The sequence below is a fragment of the Sturnira hondurensis genome, unplaced genomic scaffold (assembly GCF_014824575.4).
Source record: "Sturnira hondurensis isolate 20B ecotype Veracruz unplaced genomic scaffold, ASM1482457v3 Scaffold0021354, whole genome shotgun sequence".
Classification (NCBI taxonomy): Eukaryota; Metazoa; Chordata; class Mammalia; order Chiroptera; family Phyllostomidae; genus Sturnira; species Sturnira hondurensis.
This window is the reverse complement of record NW_028093985.1, coordinates 1,859,592-1,880,695: the sequence shown is the minus strand read 5'-3', so window position 1 is coordinate 1,880,695 and position 21,104 is coordinate 1,859,592. Positions and strand designations below refer to the sequence as shown.

Below are 21,104 nucleotides of genomic sequence, written 5' to 3'. Positions count from 1 at the left end.
GTAGGAGGATGCAGACAGGCAGAGGGAGCCTGCAGGCAGGGACTGTGGTTAGAAAGCCTTACAGCAATCCAGAGAAACGGGAGAGCCTGAACCACAGGGAACGCAGCACAGACCACGGGAAGAATCCCACAAAAATTCACTCAGGATCTGCTGGTTGCAATGCTTCTCTATAGCCTGATTCCCATGAACTCTGCCGGCAGCACACGATGGGAAGGTAAAAGAGCAACATTTAGAGTGATCCTCACCGTGACATATTTGATACCAAAAGCAGGTCATTTAATGTCCTGCTCCTCTAGGCAACAAAGTTTTCAGTAATAATTTATAAATGCATAATAACAACCAGAAAAGACGTGCAGTGAAAGACTCATTTTATTGAAATACACATATATGATCATATCGGTAAAAAAATAAATGCAAATGTAAAGATACAATGGAGGCAACTACTAAATTGTGCCCGTTCTATAACTTTTTCCTTTATCTTTTAGCTCCAAAACCATTTAAAATTCCAATTTCAAAGATATTATTCAAATTCAATAAAATATTTCAAACATAAATTTTTCCCTTATGAAAGAAAAATATGAACAGCTCTCATTCTGCTTCACTGCTTCACACTTTAACACACAAAAACTCCAAGGGGATGACACAGAGTGACAGAATTCCGACAGCCCAAACTTTCATTTCTTGGTTTTTGCCATCGCTCTGCTGTCGCCGCCCACCTCGTACCTATGACATGCACGCACTGGCTGATAGTGCTACGGAGACTGGGCACACGAGACGGACCTGAAGCGAGCTGGAACAACGCCAAATCTCTCACAAAACACTTGCGTAGCGTGTGTTGTGGACCAATTACAAAACAGGGAGTTGTGTGCATTAAATTCCACAGTGAACACATTTACTGAAGGGCAAGTCCCTAAAACGCACTAATTTGAAGGTAACGTAGGTATTAAAGTGCAACAGGGGCAGCACCAATTGTTCAGAACTTAGACGGACAGAAAAACAGTTGGGGGGAGAAGTAACACTAACAGATTTTGTTTAGAATTTCTAGTGCATAGTGATAAAAAGAACAGACTGACTAAAATCGATTTTAAGTGTTTTTTCTGAAGAAAATATACCCTTATTGTTTCTGCCATGGCCAGGCCGGGGGAAGGCTTCTGCCAACCCCTGAGATGCCACTGGAAACCGAGAAGGCCCAAGGGGACCAAATCAAGGTCAGTAAAGAACAAGTGTGGAGTGGTAGAAAACAGAACAAAAACAAACAGATAAATCCTTGGGAGTGACTAAATGAGAAGTCACCTTCAAGTTTAAACTACAGCACATTTAAAATGTACCCAGGGTGCTGGACAGCATAAAAATGCTGGGAACAGAGCACAGGTATTGAGGGGTCGGAATTCTGGGTCTAGAATACTGTGCCTGGTCTGAAGCTTCTCCTCTAAGAAATAGCCATGGACTTGGAGGTCATATTTGACCTACCAGATAGCGTATTAAACTCTATGGAAAAACATTTTTTTAATTTCTGCTTTTCATCCTGAAAAGATTTGGGATAATTAGCTATGTAAAGCTGGTCCTCCAACACAGACAAGTGTCTCATGTAGTTTGTGACAAGTGTAAGGTCAAATCTGGAAATACAGAGGCAGACCAGCTGATTAGAGCATAAATTCTTCTGGTGTCTTTTACATGTGAATAGGCTGGATGTTTCTCCCCTGGGCCTTCTGAGTGACACCAGGGGAACGTAAGGAAAGAAAGAAGCTCCACAGACTAGGGATCAAGAAGTGCTGGACCTAAAACAGGCTGTTTAACCTCTCATATCTCCGTGGTTTCCTCACCTATAAAACAGCAATGCTGAGGTTGCTGAAGGGATTAAGATAACATGCAAATTGCTGAACAAAGGGAAAGCAACTGACTGACACATGGTTACCATCTTCATTATTACCGAACTCCAGAACTCCAAACCAAATTACACAAAGAGGTCTTCCTACAGCTGATGCCAGTTCCACGAGAAACTCCCTGTCACAGGGCCCTCAAATGCTACGGGGACTGCTTGGATGGTTGGATAAACCTGGTCAGCTTCACTTTTCCAACTGCAAGATGGCATTTACACAGTGTCTCTATCTACTATGAACCTACGGCAATCAGGGGCTAATTGTTAAGCAAAGTTCCCATTTTCTGTAGCAGGAATGCTATGTGCCCTCCTTCCAGAAGATCTAAAAGTGAGATTTATTTATTTATTTTTGTTTAGTGTTAAAGGGACAGATCTTCCCACAGAGGCACTATAACTCAAGACTCCAGGGTACTTAATATATACTTAACCCAAAACATTTCTAGTAAGGAGAATCAACTAATAAAACATCGTTACTGTCACAATTGAGCATGACTCCAAAGCCAGATGAAATGAACAAAAACAGTTCTTTACCCTGGCACCATCTCCCATGGACCACCAGTCCAAAAAAGGAGCATCTTTATGTCACTGGCTTTAAAAGATCAGAAGAGAAACTTTATTTCTCTTTTTTTAGTTGACTAGAGAGAGAGAACACCAATTTATCGTTGCCCTTATTCATGCACTCATCGGTGCCTCTTGTGTGTGCCCTCATTGGGGACCTTGCCCACAACCTTGGTGCATCAGGACAATTATCTAACCAGCTGAGCAGATGGCCATGACCAAAACATTATTTCTTAATGAAAAAGTGAGCCAAACATTTATAAACCATTTAAAGGTATATATGCCCAAGACTAATATGAGAGTACTCACAAAAACCCCTTTTGGTGGTGTTTTTCCTGAAAGGGGGTTTCGTGGTCTAATAAAATGCCTCACTCATGCTTTTTTTTCAAGTGTCCTTATACTCTAAAGGAAGGAAAAAAACAGTGGTTTTTTTTTAGTTTTTTTGTGTTTTATTTTTTTGCAACCTCAAGTACAGAACCAAAATTCCTACTAGAACATGGCCACTCATTCGCCTTTTCTCATACAACAGGCTCTGAGACTTTCCTCCCCTAAAGTGCACGGGCTCCACATTGTGCTTCCACACTATCAGATGCAGAAGCGCTACATTAACAAAGAGCCGTGGGAGCAGGCATGGTACCAACTGATCACTTTCACTGCTTTCCCGGGTGTGTGTTTACAGAAATAGTAAAGTGATGCCCTAAACAACTTTTCACAAAAGGAGCTATCATCTTTTAGGCTTTGGTTTTATATTTATATATCATTTAAACTTTATATATTTACATAAATATATAAACTTTATATTTTTATATTTATTTCTCATTTAAACTTTATATATCTATAACTTCCTTTGATTGGCAAACTCTCCAGTTTTATCTAGAGACCCATTTCATAGACGAGGAAACCGCAAGTAGAAAAACATTCATCTAAAGTTAAACTAGGTTGGCACCCCATCTCACTTTTTATTTTAGGACTCTAAGTGAGAACAACTGCATTTTAAGCACATGACCTGTTAATAAATCTTTAACTAGCTATTTTTTTGTTAACATTAGCAATACAGGAGAGAGTTCTGCTTAAACAGAGTACATAACCATTCAACCTCGGCTGGCTGAAATTCTCTCTGGCACTATACACCAAAGCTCCGCCAAATAGTTAAATAGCCTTCTGATGCAAGGCACGTGAAATATACTTAATGAGGCTGTTTAACTTTTAACTTCCTTAGGGTTTTTTTATATCACACATGCAACTACTTATATATTGCTCATAGAACTACAGACGGTGACAGACGAGGAAACTGAGAACTGGCGTATGAATACTGCTTATGGGCTTGCGGCGAAGTACCTGCCTGATCCCTGCAACGGGAACTTCTCTGCAGCAGAGCAGAATCCCAGGAAGAGAGCTGGGATGAGGGGCCAGAGCTGGGGTCAGGCTTGACCACCAGGCCCCGCCCACACGCCCCCTGTCCCTTGCACACTGTAGTGCGAGTATCCTAGACCTATCTGCCAGTTTCGAAAGTGCTATTTCCTCCTGTCTGTACATCTCACCTTAACCATATTATGGTTTTGACACTCAGCCCCATCAATAAGATTCAACAACAAAAATGGAACACTGACTTGAGTGTTAATATTTATTAAACAATTGACGGGGCCCCTGGCCAGATACCATAGTTGGTCAGAGCATCGTCCCTACATGACAAGGTTATGGGTTTGATCCACGATCGGGGCACGTAAACAACCAATGAATCATAAATAAGTGCAACAACAAATTGATGTTTCTCTCTCTCTCTCTCCTCCCTCTCAAATCAATTTTTAAAAAACTGATTGGTGTGCCAATAAATACTATTTTCCCACACAATTTGTTATTCCTAAATCTAAAAAAGAGTACAAATGTGCAAAAACAATGTAGAAAACTAGTATCCTAAGCATAATCAAAAGCTTATTGATGTGAATAGAAGGACTGCCTGTAATTGCATAAAAGTCAACCCTTCCAAGCATGCCTTCTTAAAAGTCTGTTTGTAGCCCTCAGTTTTACATGGGATACACTACAAAGTCATATGCCTTTAAACATCTACTGATGTAAGTCTCACTATCTACACTGTGTAATCCCACACTACAAGAAAGGAAAGACTTCTAGTGAAAGAAACCACTGTCACTTTCATTTAAAAGAAATTACCTACTTCATAGTTGTGCTTAAAATGCAATTCTGTTGTATTTCCTTTATTGTATTCAATAAAGTAAAATAGGGAATATAAACCATAGCTATTCTAGCAAAGAAAACAGGCAGTTAGTTAATCATTAAAGTCACACAAATAAATATAAAGCAGACTATAAAATACACTGTGGCTGATAACTCATTGATAAATATCAACACAATTTACAAAAGTGCTTTTATTATGTAACGAAACAGATGTAAAATCACAACTAAACGTATATACATATTTACTAGTCAGAAATGCATTGACCCAATCTCCAAAGGCAAACACATGAATGTTCCCAATAGCTGTACAAGTTACTGAACTAAGAATTCTTCTTTGCACATATCCATGTAATTTCCTAATGTAGAGAAAGGAGATTTTGCCCTGGCCGAGTGGCTCAGTTGGTTGCAGCATCATCCTGTACCCTAAAGGGCTGTAGGTTCCAGTCCCAGTCAGGGCACATGCCTAGGTCATAGGATCAATCCCAGGTCAGGGCACAAATGCAGGAGGCACCTGATCAGCGTTTCTCTTACATCTCCACCTCTCTCTATTTTTATCTCTCCCTCCCCTCCCACCACTTCCTCTCTCTCTCTAAAACCCATAAAAACATATCCTCAGATGAGGATTTTTTTTAATCAAAAAGGAGATTTCTTGCACCTACGTCCTCCGGAAGATGCTCCAGGCCAAGAAGGCTGCTTCGTGCTCCGGCTCTCCTTCCCTTCCAGAACCCCCAGCTCTCCGCCTGCCCTAGCATCCACCTCAGGCTGCTCTGTGAGGGCGACCTGTGCGCCCACACCGCAGTCAGGGGCTGCCGCAAACTCTTCACATCCTTCATACTGCCTTGTGTAACATCTTGCTTATAGCAGAGATCAATATCTTATTTTTATCATTTATTTCCGAGTAGTGCACGTTCGTCCTAAAACTTGTGTTAAGTCACATATATACAAAATAGAAAATGGAAATTATGACTGAATGAACAACACTTCATGTTCATCTGGCCTTTGGCTGGCTACGTCCACAGGCACGTCCCAACACCTGCTGGGTAAAATCCTACGTGCTGGAGCCAAGGAGCGCCGCTCACCAGACAGAGGCACCCTGGCTGGAGGTCCCAGCCTCCAACATAGCAACTCATTCTCTCTGCCCTGGAATAAACCTCAAATTCAATACAAACAAAAGTACACTAGCTATTTTAAAGGGGGGGGAAAGGAAAAGGAACTATGAAAGTGTAGCAGTATGGAGATCAACCAGATATTTGGAATTCTATGGGAATACATTAACAAGAAGAAAACAGGCACCTGGCAGGAAAAAACTTTAAGGAAATTATTGAGACTCGATACACATCCTGTCAAAACAACATGTGAAGTGGTGATTCATTTGATGAGTATCTTCTAAAAATGCTCTGCAACTTAAAATGCTCCGTAAGTTTATTAATATTTCATTGTGGCACAGGAGGATTTTTTAAGTACTAAGATGTTCAAATGATCCTGTGCCCAAAAATAAAGAAATAACTAGCACAGACTCAACATACCCACAACAATCCCCTTCAAGGTCACTGAGACAAGGCATTTCTCACGTGCCTACCCTAGTTCAGTTCTGGCTAATGCTGTGGCCTTCGATGTAATTCAGGGCTGTGGAGGGCTTAGCCCTGTACTGGAGAGCTGTCCCAGCAGCAGGAACATTGGAATCAGCTCACCCTCGACAAGACAAGCAGAACACCAAGACCTTGATCAGACCTCCCCAGAATTCTGTAGGACTGTTTTCACTTTCAAGTGCCTAGTTAGGAATATGTGTGTGTGTGTGCATATATATATATGCACAAAGCTAGGTTTTCTATACAAATTTAAGATGTAAAGTCTTTACGAGCACGTTGCCAAAACAAATTGAAACACCAAAGAATAGTCTTTTCTGTTGGATGATATTCAAGTTTCTCTTCCTCACCAAATAGTTACTGTACATGGTTAACTTATTTATAAGCCCAAATTTAAAAGAATATTTTAAATTATTAGCAACAAGGAATTATGTAATTTCATTAAATAAGTTTTAAATCAAGAGTTTGTGATGGAATTTGACATCTGAAAGCTATCCCCTCCAATTACATTTACAAACTAAAATGAACTATACCAATTTTTCATTAAAATGTCTATTTCTTAAAGTCGCTTGTTTTTATATAATTGAGGCAGATACATGAGTACAATATAGGTTGTATTTAGGGCACTAGAACAGAACAAATAGTGGACAACACTTTGATTCCCATTATGCTAGGGATGGCTCCCAGAGAAAAAATGCCTTCGCTCAGGCGGCCAGAACACCCTGCCCAACACCATCTCCACATCAAAACACACTTTACTGCATTCACGCTGCTGATTCCACAGCACTGACAACTCCTTAAAAGCTACTCCCAAGCCTCATCTCTCAGCTTGCAGTGCCCAGCACACGCCTACCTCATAGTATTGCTAGCCAAACTCAAACAGAACTCTCAAACTCCCTGGGATGGAAAAACTTTGGAAAGAACACCTAGATGAGAGAATTTAGGGCCCCTACACCCACCAAGTAAAAGCCCAAACAGAGAAATACCCACTATCTAGATCACCAATGTAATGAGAAATATTTATCTTCAGCTTCTGGAGAAGTGGAGGGACGTTATGCCTTAAAATGCCATCTTTTTTATGAACACAAGTTTGTTTTCTTTCATATTACTGGTCAGGAGCTGCAAGAAATACTAGAGGTTTTAGAAATTTGCTACACCCTTTGAATAAAAGTTGTGAAATCTAACAGAAGAGAAATCACCAACTTTCTTAAGAGAAAGCAGGGGAGCTTATTAAGGGGGAGTAAAGAAGAGGAGAAGAGAGAGGGGTAGAAAAAAGAGAACCATTAAAATGTTATTTTAGCTAAAAATACACAGTTATCAAAAATGCCACAAATTTCAGGGCCCATTCTCCACACAGCCTAAATGGAGTTAGGTACAGTAAGTTCCATCTGCTAAACTGAAATGAATACCAATTTTCAGTCATCTTTGAATTCATTTAAAAATAATTACTAGATTATCACTGGCTGATTCCACCTCACTGCTCATGAAGTATTCAGATATCAACATGAGCTGCCGTCACAGGGGAACCCCAGGGCATGAGCAATCACACCTCCCTGTGAAGACTCGGCCCCCCAGCAGCGCCTGCAAACCCAGATTCCTGAACAAGTTAGATGCTGCTGGTCAAGTGTCTGAAAGCACTCTGGGATTCAGCATCAGGCTAGTAATCCAAGAAAGGGCTAAGACACCATCCTTACCTCTACAGGGACACGGAGACGGGGCACACCATGGAGAAGGCCCCAACTCAACCCCTCTGGTTTCAAGTAAGGTCGCCGGGGCGCAGAGAGGGGACATGGCTCACCTGGTACACATATCAGTCACAATGCTAAGATTCTAACCCAAATTCTGTCTCTGGCTTAGCCTTTGCTACACCTAGACTAATATATATATATATTTTTTACTTCAAAAGAGACCTTTATTTCTAAACTCTACAAGTATCCTTGTTACCACACAAATGAGAAAGCTGTAAGAGCACACCATGAGAAACATCACTGCCCAAACAGTTGTTTCCTCATTACCTTTTAAAAGCCTTCTAATTGCACACAACCTACGACCATTTTTAAAATGGCATGTCCAACTCCCACTTTAAAAAAATGTCCCTTAAATTCACTTAAATCCAAAAATCTTGCCTGTTTCTACTAATTTCTGTTGTTTTTCTACAAAGATGCCATGGCCAGTGAACATAAAGTTTTCTGTTATAAATGCGAATGGGGGGAAAATGCTTACTCTTATTTTTAATTAAAAACCTTCTAGCCCTGGCTGGTGTAGCCAGTGGATTGAGTGCAGGCCTGCGAACCAGAGGATCGCAGTTTGGTTCCCAGTCAGGGCACATGCCTGTGTTGTAGGCCAGTTCCCAACAGGGGACACACAAGAGGCAACAATACTTTTTTTTTTTTAAGATTTTATTATTTATTTATTTACTTATTTATCTTCAGAGGGGAAGGAGAGGGAGAGAAACATCAATGTATGGTTGCCTTTCGTGCGTCCCCTGCTGGGAGTTGGCCTGCAGGGAACTGGCCTGCAACCCAGGCATGTACCCTGACTGGGAATCGAACCGCGATCCTCTGGTTCACAGGCCTGCGCTCAATCCACTGAGCTACACCAGCCAGGGCTGAGGCAACCATACATTGATATTTCTCTCCCTCTCTCCTTCCCTTCCCCTCTAAAAAAATAAATAAATAAAATCTTTTTTAAAAAACCTTCTAATAAACCAATATCCAAATTACATTTAGCATTCCTATTGAGATCAGATTTTTCTTCAACTGTTCAGAATGAAGTTGGATTGTCTCTAGTACGGCAGCATTTCTGGAATTAAGCCAACTGAAAAGCTAATTTGGGACTTTCTGCAGATATGAAGATAACCTAGAGCATTCATTTTTTATTGCAAAACAACCTAATTTATCTATATGTGGAATCTAGTTCACCTTCTTACATAAGGTTCTAACATGTTTTTATAAAGCTAAAAATCAGAAGACATAAAACCTATGTCTGTCCAAATGGAATCTCCCTAACTAAATATCAAGGAATAATTAGAATTCCCATAGCTGACATCTTAGAGATTTTTGACACTCATATCCAATTAGTAAACTATCAATCTTCCTGATTATCAAATGGGAAATATAATGTAAGTATTTTATATACAAACTCAGTGTAACAAGAAACATGCAATTTAAGAATACTTCTATTTTATTCCCCCCATGAGTTCACCGATTAAAACGCTACAGAATCAGCAGTAATAGGTCCTGCATGGTGTCCGCTACTGCCAAGACCAGCTGGTAACTGGCCAAATCTCTAGGGGCTCTCACAATTGGTCTAAAAGCAACTCCAGAAATCCTTTCCCTGAGAACTCCTGAGAAGTCGCAAACCGGCAATTCCACGAAAGGCAGCACTTAACGGGTTGGACGAGCTGTTTCTTACACCTAAAGGCATTCCTCCACCACTCCGCCCACACAAATCCCACTTCCCCCAAACTCTATTAACACTCAGTGAAATCACAACCCACAGAAATTGTTGCTATTTAAAGAAATAATCAAGAACTCCCATTTGGAAAGAACAGGAAAAATGCCAGGGTAGGACAAGAATCTGCTGAGATTCCCCAACTCTAATCTATCAAGAACTGTGGAGAATGACAGGATTCAAATATAGGAGACAGGTGTGTGTCATTCCAACTTCCAAAAAGGGAGAATCTACACACCATAGACAGGAGCTCCACGTTGATTCTAAGCAAGGTCCTAGAGCAGAATATTAAAGAGGCGATGTCAGTACCTCATAGAGGAAACAGTGGCCACTTGGGTCCAGTATGGGTTTCCCAAGAATAAGCGACTTGAGAATAACCCCATTCTGTTACACAGTTACTGAAACTGGTAACTCCGTATAGTAGAGACACAGTGTTGTAGATTTGGTAGACAATGTATACCCTGGTGAGAAGATGGACAACTAAGAATGAAATGCTAGTACAAATCAGAGTAATTAATTGAACGATGTAACCTGAAATTGATACACATCAACTTGAAATGAAATTCGCATAGATGCACCAAATTGCCCTTCCCTAGACCTCAGCATAGTGAATAATCTCCTTAAGGCATTAAAAATGCATATCATGAGCTCACCTATAAGAAGAACCTAATGAACAAAAATAAACTAATGAGTAAAATAGAACCAGAGGTGTGGAAGCATGGAACAAACTGACAACCATCAGAGGGGAAGAGGGAGGGGGATAATGGTGGAAAGAAGGGGAAGGGACTAGTCAAAGAACACATGTGAATGACCCACGGATATGGACAACCATGTGGGGACTGACTGTGGGAGCCGGGGCTGTGCTAGGTGGAGGAAGGCAAAGGGGGTAAAAATGGCACAACTGTCATACAATAATAATAAAAAATGTGTTTAAAAAAGAAATGCAGATCAAATTTGTGGACAACTTAGAACCAAAAAAAGGGTGGTAAACATGATAGATAAACAATCTAAAAGATCTTGACAGGCTAGAACAAATGGTCACATAGAGGCAAATAAATTTAAGAGAAATATTACATTCTATTCAGGGGACTAAGAAGCCAACTGCACAAGTCCAAGAATGAGATGGGGCTCATCAGCAACAAGTATAAAAACAGACTTTGTGATTTTGAGATGACTTGAACATCAAAAGTCAATGCCCCTGTTCAGAAGTACCATAGATGGAAAGTGATTCTCTGAGAAGTTATTCTATCGCAGGTTCTGTGCTAAGCACTTTACATTGACAATCTTACTGAGTCCTTATACCAGCTCTTTAAGAGAAAACAGATGAAAGCTGAGGCTAAAAGTTTAAGTGACTTGCCCAAGGTAGGACGTAGCAGAACTGAGTCTCCCCCAAGTCTCTGACTTGCAGATGGCAGCCTGAACCTCGAGGCTTCTCCCGGAGAGGAAGGAGCAGGGGCGTCTCTGCAAGGGCGGGAACGCCTCTACTGCGCTCCGCACTGCCAGGTGGAAGCATTACACTCTAAGGAAAAAGAAAACTGGAATATGTCCGGCATTCCAGGGATGAGAGAATTCCAAATCTCATCATTCCACAAAAGCTAAAGAAACTGAGATTTTTCTATCCCAACCTAAGTAAGGCTTAAATGTAGGATATGCATTTAATTTTAAAAAATGGAAAGGGCTTTCATGTAGTAGAAATTGTTCAGAATGGCCTTCACACAGAACCACAATAATAAACTTAAGGCAGGAGAGATTGCCTTTTAACACCCTAAGGTTTCCAAAAATTCATCTCCCCTCTCATAAAAAAGAAACCACCCAACCAACTACAAACCAACTAATATAACTCGGGGGAAGTTCTACACCATGGAAAAGCAGCAGCAGAAACCGTGGAGAGCACAGAAACCGAGAACGGCTGCACAGAAAAGCACAGGAAGCATTTCACCTGCCTCACTCCATCTCCTAGGCCAAAGCCAAGAAGGACCCCCTTAGAGGGATTTGACCCAACGGGCAAAAGGACAGTAGGAAAATCCCAGCCACCATGGAAAACAGGATGGAGGTTCCTCAGAAAATTAAAACTAGAAGTACCACTCGGTCCAGCAATCCCACTTCTGGGCATATCTCCCCAAAAGTGGAAAAAACTATCTCAGAACAGTATGCATCCCCGTGTTCCCTGCAGCACTATGTACAATAACCACGACACAGGAACAACCTGAGTGTCCCTCAGCAGATGAATGAAGAAAATGTGGTGTATATACATAATGGAATATTATTCAGCCATGAAAAAGGAAATCTTGCCTTTTGTGACAATATGGATGAAACTGGAGGGCATTATGCTAAGTGAAATAAGTTAGACATAAAAATACAAATACTGTCTTCTTTTAACTACAGTATCAGTAATATGTGGAATCTCTTAAAAAGCCAATTTCATAGAAACAGATACTAGAATAATAGTTGCCGGGGCTGGAGACCTGAGGAAACCGGGAAATGCAGGTCAAAAGGCATAAACTTTCAGTGGCGTGCTCTAAAAATCTGCAGCGCAGCGCAGCGCAGCAACCACAGTGACAGGGGTACAGTGACAGCTGGGGAGAGGCTGAGAGTGGACTTTAGGGGCATTCACCATAAAAAAATTGTTAACGATATGAGATGATAGATGTGTTAATTATCTTGATCTTGACAATTATTCCACAATGTACATGTACCTATTTAAAGTACACATGATGACTGGGTATACAATTGTACTTTTTAATTATTCTGCAATAACATTCAGGAAAAGAACACAGACTGGGGCGTCGCTATGGTTATTAGTGCCCCACTACGATGTATTCAAGGACGGTGCCCCAGCAGGCAGCCCTTTGGAGCTGTGCTATACAGGGCAGGGGTGCATCTGCTGGAAACTGGGGGAAACTTTTAGGGTTCTTTCAACACAAAGACTGATCCTAATCGAGAACTTCATTCATTTCCCCAAACAGAATGTACGGTTTTCTAAGAGAGTCCTGGGGAGTCTCCCATTTATCTCTGAGAAGAACTAGCCATCTAACTTCCTAAGCGAACTTTATCTTCCCTGCCTACACCCTAATGCTTTCCAATGTAAGCTATGCATGATACACAGGGAAATACCTCCATGAGCCTTTGTGGGGATGCTGCAAACCGGGAGGACTTGTCATGACAGTTGGCAAAATAACTAGCCAACCGACATATGTATACTCTACTTTGAGCACTCTACAAAGTAGCCTAAATCAGGGTTCCTGCTTCCAGCTGGGTTTGGAAAGCTGAGACACACAGGAGCACACAATGAACCCAGGAGCAGGTGGAGAGTGATAAATGAGAGATACCGGTAACAGGGGTTCAGAAAGGAAGGAGCTCAGTTGCTAAGTTGGTCGAAGGTTTCAGGGGAAGGTGGTTTGAGCACACTTTGAGGACTGCAGGATGGGTATGCCTCATTTTATTGTGCTTCACAGATGTGTTTTTCACAAATGGAAGGCAAGACTCTGCAGCAGCAAAAAAGATTACAACTCACTTTATTGCAGTGACTGGAATTGAACCCACCATGTCTCCCAGGTCTGCCCATATATTTTAGCTAGAGAGGAAGAACTGCCTACCGTAAACAAAGTTAGTGAAGTGTTAAAGTACACAGAATGTCCTGTTAGGCAATTACCAGTCCTGGCTGATGAAGGTGGACAGTTCACAAGAGGATGCAGAAGGGGACAGGTGACATGCCCACAGCATAAAAGAAACACCATGAGAAAATGCAGTCACAACCCTTTCCTGGATACTTTCAGATACAGAAAGTCAGAAACATCTAAAGGTTGGAAAAGTAGCTAGCAAACCCAACTATCTCATCTTTTTGAAAAATTATGTCAGGCCCACCTGAGCGATTCAGAACCCAGGTGATTCCAATGAATAACCAGGCTTAGAATCCCAGGTTAGGGTTCCCAATAACCCATAACCTCATCAATCACTGAGCATCTCCTACCATTTGAAGCTTGAACACCTGGTCATTGGGCAAACCATGAGGCTGGTGGAGCAAGAAAACATGGAAGACTACAGGTAACAAGGTAACAAACCATGCACATGGTAACAATGCACAAACCATAAACAAAGTAATTAGGAGAGAAAGAAATTTGCCCAGAAGGTCTTCGCCTGAACCATCCAGTCCAATGAAAACCTCTTGATCTTCACAGACACTCAGAAGTTCAAGACCTCCTTTGCTTCACGTCCTGGTTTATAGAGTCCCTGCAAAGGGTAATGGTGACATTTTCCTGTGTATCAGATGTGGAAATTTTTATCATGAAACCTAGAAACAATCAGCCCACTTGTCTGTCATCTTCCCAGAGCTACCCCGCCCCTCCTTCCCCTGGGGAAGCTCCTCAATAGACAGGGAGAAAGGAAGCCTATGACCACCACGCATGGGATCCAGACTTCCATGTCTGGAATCTCTCTGGGCTAAGTCCAGGAAGATAACGCAGTCACGTCGACCTGATGACCGGTGATCAAGGTGAGGTATGTTCATAGTCGTAACAGTTCAGCCCTTCAAATGCTTACCGAGGGCACAGTGCTGACCCTGCTGTGGACGGTACATTCCTGGTACTGGTGCCCAGAACGCAAAGGCTAAGTTACCCAACGCCCTCCTCCCTTTGGAATTTCGTGATGTTAGAACTGGCAGGTTCTAACCTGAGACCATCGAGCCGACCCCCTTCCACTTCACCAGACTAAGAAATTGAGACCCAGGGACAGCTCACACTCACCCAGCAACACACAACCGAGAGGCCCCAGCCGGCTCCATCGCTGCCTTGAACTTGAAGCCTGGGGTGCTTTCCCCTGAGGCCACACTGACCTCTCACTGCCGTCTGAAACCTGGGAAACCTGCGCAAGCTTTTTTTTTTAATGTCTACTTTCCATTCCTTTCAAATATAACCACCACCATCTCCTGGCAATTACTCTCTGCCAAGCACTACTGGAAAAGCTCTCTGTAAATCTGCTCATCGTATTCTCATAACCACCCCAGGGGCAGGTTACAATGATTATGCCCACTTCACAAATGGCAACTGTGAAGGGCAGAGAGGCCACACAGCTGGGACAGAGCCGGGGCTCCCGAGCAAGACAGTTCGGCTCCAGAGTCCTCCCTTTTAATCACTTTGTTATGGTTCATGAAAGATAATGTCTTCGAATTATAAAATTATGGAAGAGAAGGAGCAAGCCTTAAGCACAAAGTGTTTGATAATGAATTTAAGAGCTAAACCATAAATTCCATTAATATATGTAATATATGATCATCTACTTATTAAGTTGAAGGAAAATCTATGTGTATACCATAAAGAAATATATAAAACATATTAACATTTAAGCTTAAAATTTTTTTCATTTATTGGTTTTAAAGGAAGAGAGGGAGAAACATCAGTTTGTTTTTCCACTTATTTACACATTCATTGGTTGATTCTTGTGTGCACCCTGACTGGGGATGAGACCATGACCTTGGCCTGTAGAGTGGATACTCAACCTTGGCGTATCCAAATGAGCTCTAACCAACTGAGTCATACAGCCAAGACCCATTTTAAGCCTACTTTATTTATTTTTTAAAACACTTTATTTACTTATTTTTAGAGAGAGAGGGGAAGGTAGGAAGAAAGAGAGGAAGAGAAACATCGACGTGTGGTTGCCTCTCATACACTCTGAACCAGGGACCTGGCCTGCAACCCAGGCATGTGCCCTGACTGGGAGTCGAACCCGCAACCCTTTGATTCACAGACCAGTGCTCAATCCACTGAGCTACACCAGCCAGGGCTTATGCCTATTTTAAAAGGTGGGATGATCGTGTACATCCCAGTCAAACAAAACTTGCCACTTGAAATAGGCAGAAATGTTCTTTAAGTGCTGATTTTAGAAGAGTCTCTCCTGGACCTGCTATGAAAAAGGAAGGTGTCGCTGAGCTCCCCAGTGCGGCCCTTCACTCACGGGCACAGACGTCTTCTCTACTGTTAAAGGAACATTATTTTTACACTGACTTTCTACAGCAATCCAACCTCAAACTGATAATCAAGAAAAAGATTAAAATAAGAGAAGACCCCTCTGAAGACAAATAAAAATATATCTGATAAAAGTGTTCAAAGCCAAAAATCTCTGAAACAAATACCCTATACTCAGTTATATTAGCTTTTTAACTTTCCCTCAAATCAAAAATTATGTCAAAGCTCATTATATTGGTTATCGAGGAGAAGAAGTCCAGCAGCCGCAAGGGTCAGAATAAACAAATTACAATTGGGCCTAAGATCAAATTCAAGGGGAAAAACTGCAGTCAATTAAGAAGATGTACTATCACATAAAAAAAAGTCACATGAAATTTTACCAGCCAAATATCTTAGTGCCAAGTGTTCAAAAGCCCACTCAAAATGCAAGAGGTCCTAAAAACTCTAAAACCAGGAAAGTACTGCCTTAAACATGAAACCCACAGTCCGGAGACTAAAGCAAAGAGCGGTGTCCGGCACACAGTAGACCCTCCAATATTTGGTGAATGAATATAATTAAAGAAAATGGTCACAGGAACTGCCCAAACGGCTAAACAGCAGAGTGACACTGCTTTAAGCTTTTGAGAACTTTTTAACACTAGGACAGTGACAAGAGAACTAAGGACTGTAGATCCTGGACAAAGTAACAGGCTCCATCCAGGTGGGGCAAACCGCTCCATCAGAGAGGACCTGCACTTCTTAAGAAAAACATCCCCAAGCCTCGGTCTGCCTGTGTGAGGGATCCAGACTCAAGGCCTACAGGGCGGTGTCATAGCCACAGTACAACGCTAACACGGCAACATTTCCTGAATCTGGTGCATTTCTAATACCAGACTGTTTTCCATCTAGAACTCTCAACAGGAGTCGCGCAGCTTGACCCATCTCTTCATGACAAATCTTATTGAAGGTCCCGGGGAAAAAACATCCTATAGCTTTTCTGCTCCACTAAAGCGACAGAAATACAAATGCAATTAGACAAAATCTACATAAACCAGATCTGTTCTAGCTGATCAGTGAATGAAAGCATAATGAAATTACACGCGGGCCGGGAGCGCGGGAGTAACTGGGGGTCTGTGCAGCACCACCCTAGCCATGCTCCAGCCAGGAAGAAGTTTCCAACATTTATGGAATAAATCTTTTCTGGGGAGGCAGCACTTGGGCATAAATTTGGGCAGGAATAAAGTTAGAGCTAAGTACGAACATAGTGGTTACCAGCTCTGAACAGAATGTTTAATATAAATGAAATACTATAGTCCACTATTTGCTTTAATACCTATTTAAAACACATTTCCTCGTCTCACATGGCATATACTAAAGGAGGTCATGTATCAGAGCTCACCTGAAATTCCTGCCAGTTTAAGTCTTAGCCACAACAGTAGTTTATGTAAGAGGACAATGGGAAAATATTCCAAACTCTATTGTAGTCTTCACAAGATGTTGAAAAAAAGATGTGAGGCGCCTGATGGAATTTCATAAAGCCTTGGTTGCCAGCTTCAGGCATACCTCATTTCATTAGGCTTCACTTTATGGCATTTCACAGATGTTGCCTTTTTTTTTTTTTTTAACAAATGAAGACAAGACCCTCCACCAGCAAAAAAAAAAAAAAATGCAATTTGCTTTATTGGGACACCCTCTTTATTGCAGGGGTCTGGAATCGAACCCAAAGTATCTCGGAACGATGCCTCTACTGTTCTCCTTTAATTGTTTCTAAACTACTTGAAGGACAGGACAGGCACTTCAAAGGAAAGTCTAATGGCTCACCTGTTGCGTAACTTGTTCTTGGTTAGTCAGGTTTTGATAAGGAAGAAAACACAGTCAAAGCAGGACAAACACTGATTCTCTGTTCTCCACTCTCCCATTAGCCAGGACACCCGCCTCAGGCACACACCCATCAGCTAGTTGTGCCTCAGTCTCCCTAACCACTGAATATGAGGTCTGACGCTATCCAAATTCCTATTTGACCGAAGTTAATGAGCGCACTCATGTAGAAGGCTCACATCAGAATGTCACATTGAAATACCACGTTGTAAGAAATTCCAAAAGCTTTCGCAGCATTCATTCCTTTTCCTCCAAAGACTCGGACAGGTTAGCTTGGCCATTAATCAAGAGCAGGCAAATACCCATGTGCTTTAAAAACCCAGACAGATACACAGAAACCTCCCCAGGCCAGGTTATCACTGTGCTTGGACAATCACGTGCAAAGACCAACCTGCAGAACATGACAAGAACATGTCTTTTATTTTGCTTTTGTTCTGAGAACAGGATTTGCTTCCCCTTGACCCCTTCAGAACCTAGGAACATACAATGACAAAGCTTCAGAAGACGGAAGACCTCACGGGGCTCCAAATGATCAGTTCTTTCTGAATGTCATACTTTTTCGTATCTCCTACCCAGTTGGCACTGATCTGGTGGTTAACCGCCATCATAACTCTGGATCTACCGGTATCTGGCGAGACCCAGGCAGGGGTCAAGGAGGGAGACACTGTGCAAACACAGATGTAGCTGTCTTCCCTTGACCCACCCAGCTGCAACCAATGGGTGGACGCCGTGAGTTCCTAGGGAGGCAGATGGATTCTGTACTGGAAATCTAATTGGTGTCTGGGAAACCAGAGCTGGGTTTCCAAGGCGGCCTCTGCACCCAGCTTCCCCACAGCTCTGGACAGGCGAGGGTGCCTCCTCCAAGCACAGGCCCATCATTATGACCCCCGTGGAAGCTCTAAGCATGGGAAGGTTACCGCACCACCACCCACACCCCAGGTGTGCAAGAGGCAAACAAATCTATAAAATAAGCATATGTAAATCCAACAAAATTCTGACCTCCTCTCCTAACCAAGACAACTGTAGATATCTTTTAAGATACAGCAGGTGTTCCCACACGAAAAAATGTTAGGGCCTCCGTCCTGAGCTCCTGCTTAGTCTGTTCTCTGGAGACCTGGCCCCGCCAAGCACCCCCAAACCAGAGCTAAGGCACGGGTGGGTAGAAGAGACCCCAGCTTTCAAGGATCTTCCTTCTCCACCGCAGGAGTGACATTTATTTCCCAAGCATCCGAAAGGCACTGGCCAGGCTTCCACCCACCCATCCCCGGTCCCGAGGCAGGGTAGACAGGGGCCACCGCCACCTCGTCCTTGTGCTCAGGACTGCGCCGCCGAGCAACCTCGCGCTCGCTCAGCTCGGCGGCTAACGACGCCGTGGGGACCGTGCAGTCCTTTGCAATTGTTGCTGTTCCCGAGGGACCAGGAGGCGGCGGCCATCCCTCCCCGCTGCCGAGCCCACAGTAGGACTCCCTCTCCACCTCGTCTGACCCTCGTGTCCCCCGGGATCCAGGAGAAAGTAGCTCCAGAGAACTCAGGTGATATGGCCCAAGTTTTCCACCCAGGGCTGCAGAGAGACGCGGAGGATGGAGCCAAAAGAGCGCTTACCTGGAGCTGGGGCCCCCCAGCCTCCGAAGCCAGAGCGAGGCGCTGCCCTCCGCGCCCTGCCCGGAGCCGGGAAGGCTCTCCCGAAGCCACCAGTCCTCGGCGGCAGCCCGGCGGCAGCCCGCGCGGAGGGGGCGGAGCCGCGGGCACGCTCCCAGGCCCGGCCGGTGCCGCCCGCCGCTGGTGCCGCCCCCCGCTCGGTCCGCGCCTGCCTGCCGGCTGCCACAGGATCCCCGGCCTGCCCAACGCCCGGCCCGGCATCACATGGCCGGGCCCGCCCGCCCGCCGCGCCCGACACCGGCTCCAGGAGGAAACCTGAAACCCCGACTGCGCTGTCTCCGCCAGCCCCTCCCGCCTGGGGCGGTGGTGGACTCGCCTCGCCTTCCCTCCCCCGCCTGACGAGGATCGCCGAGGTGCCATGGCCCTACCCGGCCAGAGGAGGGCGACGTTGTGCCCTGGTGGCAGAGCCCGCGCCCCAGGCTCCAGGGGCCTTACCTTGGCACTGCAGGAGGAAGGAACTGGCCAGCCCGCTCCTGAAATGGGCTGTGCCAGGCTGTGCCAGGCCCGAGGGAGGCTTAGGTTGCCCTCAGCCGGAAGCCACCACGCCTGTGACATAATATGGCCCAAGCATTCCTTTAAAATCTTAGACTCAGGTTCCCCTGGGTCAAAGCTTGACGAGCTGTGATTGTCCTGGTGTTCATACATGCAAGTGGCTCCATTGGAAGTCTTCCTAATTCAAAAATTCTCGTGAAAACCCTAATTTGCTTTTACAATGTAAGAGGAACTCCCTCACCATGCAACGAACATGCTTTTCCAGTTACAACCATCACAGCCCCGAGGAGAGAAGCCTGTCTGTCAACCAAGCCTTCCTACCACAGACAATCATACCAACCTTAACGGCAAAAATCCCAATTTGATGTTCCTTGTCATCATCGTGAATCTATGTTTGGTTTTTCCTATGAAGCTCTGCCGCCCCCAGGACCAGCACAGGGGTGTGGCCCAAGGAAGCTGGCCACCAAGGCAGGGAGCCAGGAAGGAGCACCTCTCCCCAGCTGTCACCAACACCCCTCCTAGTCGGCTCAGCCTCCCTTCCCATCCTCACCTTGGCGAGCCCACCTTGCTGATACGGGTCCTGAGGGTGAGAGAAACGCCGGAGAAGGTAACAAGGATACACCCTGGTGCATCTTAAGCCCCCATCCCTGCTCCAAGGCAAAGGTGGGGAATTCTGCCTTGATAAAAAGATCCAAACTGGCATTGCACTCCTGTTTCGCTGGGCCATGAACCCAAGGCCTGGCCCATGTACTGCCATTTAAAGAAAAAAGAACTGCCTGCCCCTTGTCAGAACTTCAAGGTACTCAAAAAATATATCCTTTTCAAAAATACTTCCAGCCCTTAACTGTCTACTGAAGATTAACTGAATCAACACACCAGACAAAAATGGTTTCCAGACTCTGGTGAGCAAAAACATTGATGTGTTAGTGTATTTTGTTATTCTCCTTTTTTTTAATATCACTAGTATTGAATCAATGTGTATTTTCTTCCTTCTCTCCACCCTCCACCCCTGACCTTTTTTTTCCTTCATTAATTCTGTTAGATACCTATATAGAAGAAAAAAAAGAAGAAAATGTGGGAGGAGAAACAACTATACTAAAAAGTTGCCCCCAAACTCCATCTCCACAAAAGAGAAACAGGCAAAAGTAGCCATTGTGAAACCCTCACCGGCTGAGGACATACAATCGTGCTATCTGCAGTTTTCTTGCCTTCTCTGAAGCACAGAGCTTGATCAATATTTAAATAAGTACTTGGCTTTCAACTTCTCTAGGTTCAAATATTAAGCAAAGTGTACTCTAGCAACCTTAAAAGAAGCCGGAGAAAGTATGAGTCAGGAAGCTATCGGTGTGTAAATAACCCTTTGCATCTGATTGACTTTGCTGCGTCTAAGTCACTCGGGACGCTGAGATAGGGGTGCACTTGGCAGGACAGTGTTTGTTTAGAACTCAAAGACTCCCTGCTCTCTCA

At 43.7% G+C, this 21,104-nt stretch overlaps 1 protein-coding gene across 2 annotated transcripts in view; it reads right to left on the bottom strand.

The window, feature by feature from the left end:
• ARHGEF28 (Rho guanine nucleotide exchange factor 28) overlaps positions 1-19,224 on the bottom strand; it is a 281,452-nt gene extending 262,228 nt beyond the window's left edge. For both annotated transcript variants that reach the window (XM_037032058.1, XM_037032059.1), the window contains exon 1: positions 19,089-19,224. The gene's annotated coding sequence lies outside the window, so the exon portion shown is untranslated. The remainder of the gene's footprint in view (positions 1-19,088) is intronic.
• Between the last annotated feature and the right edge of the window lie 1,880 nt (positions 19,225-21,104).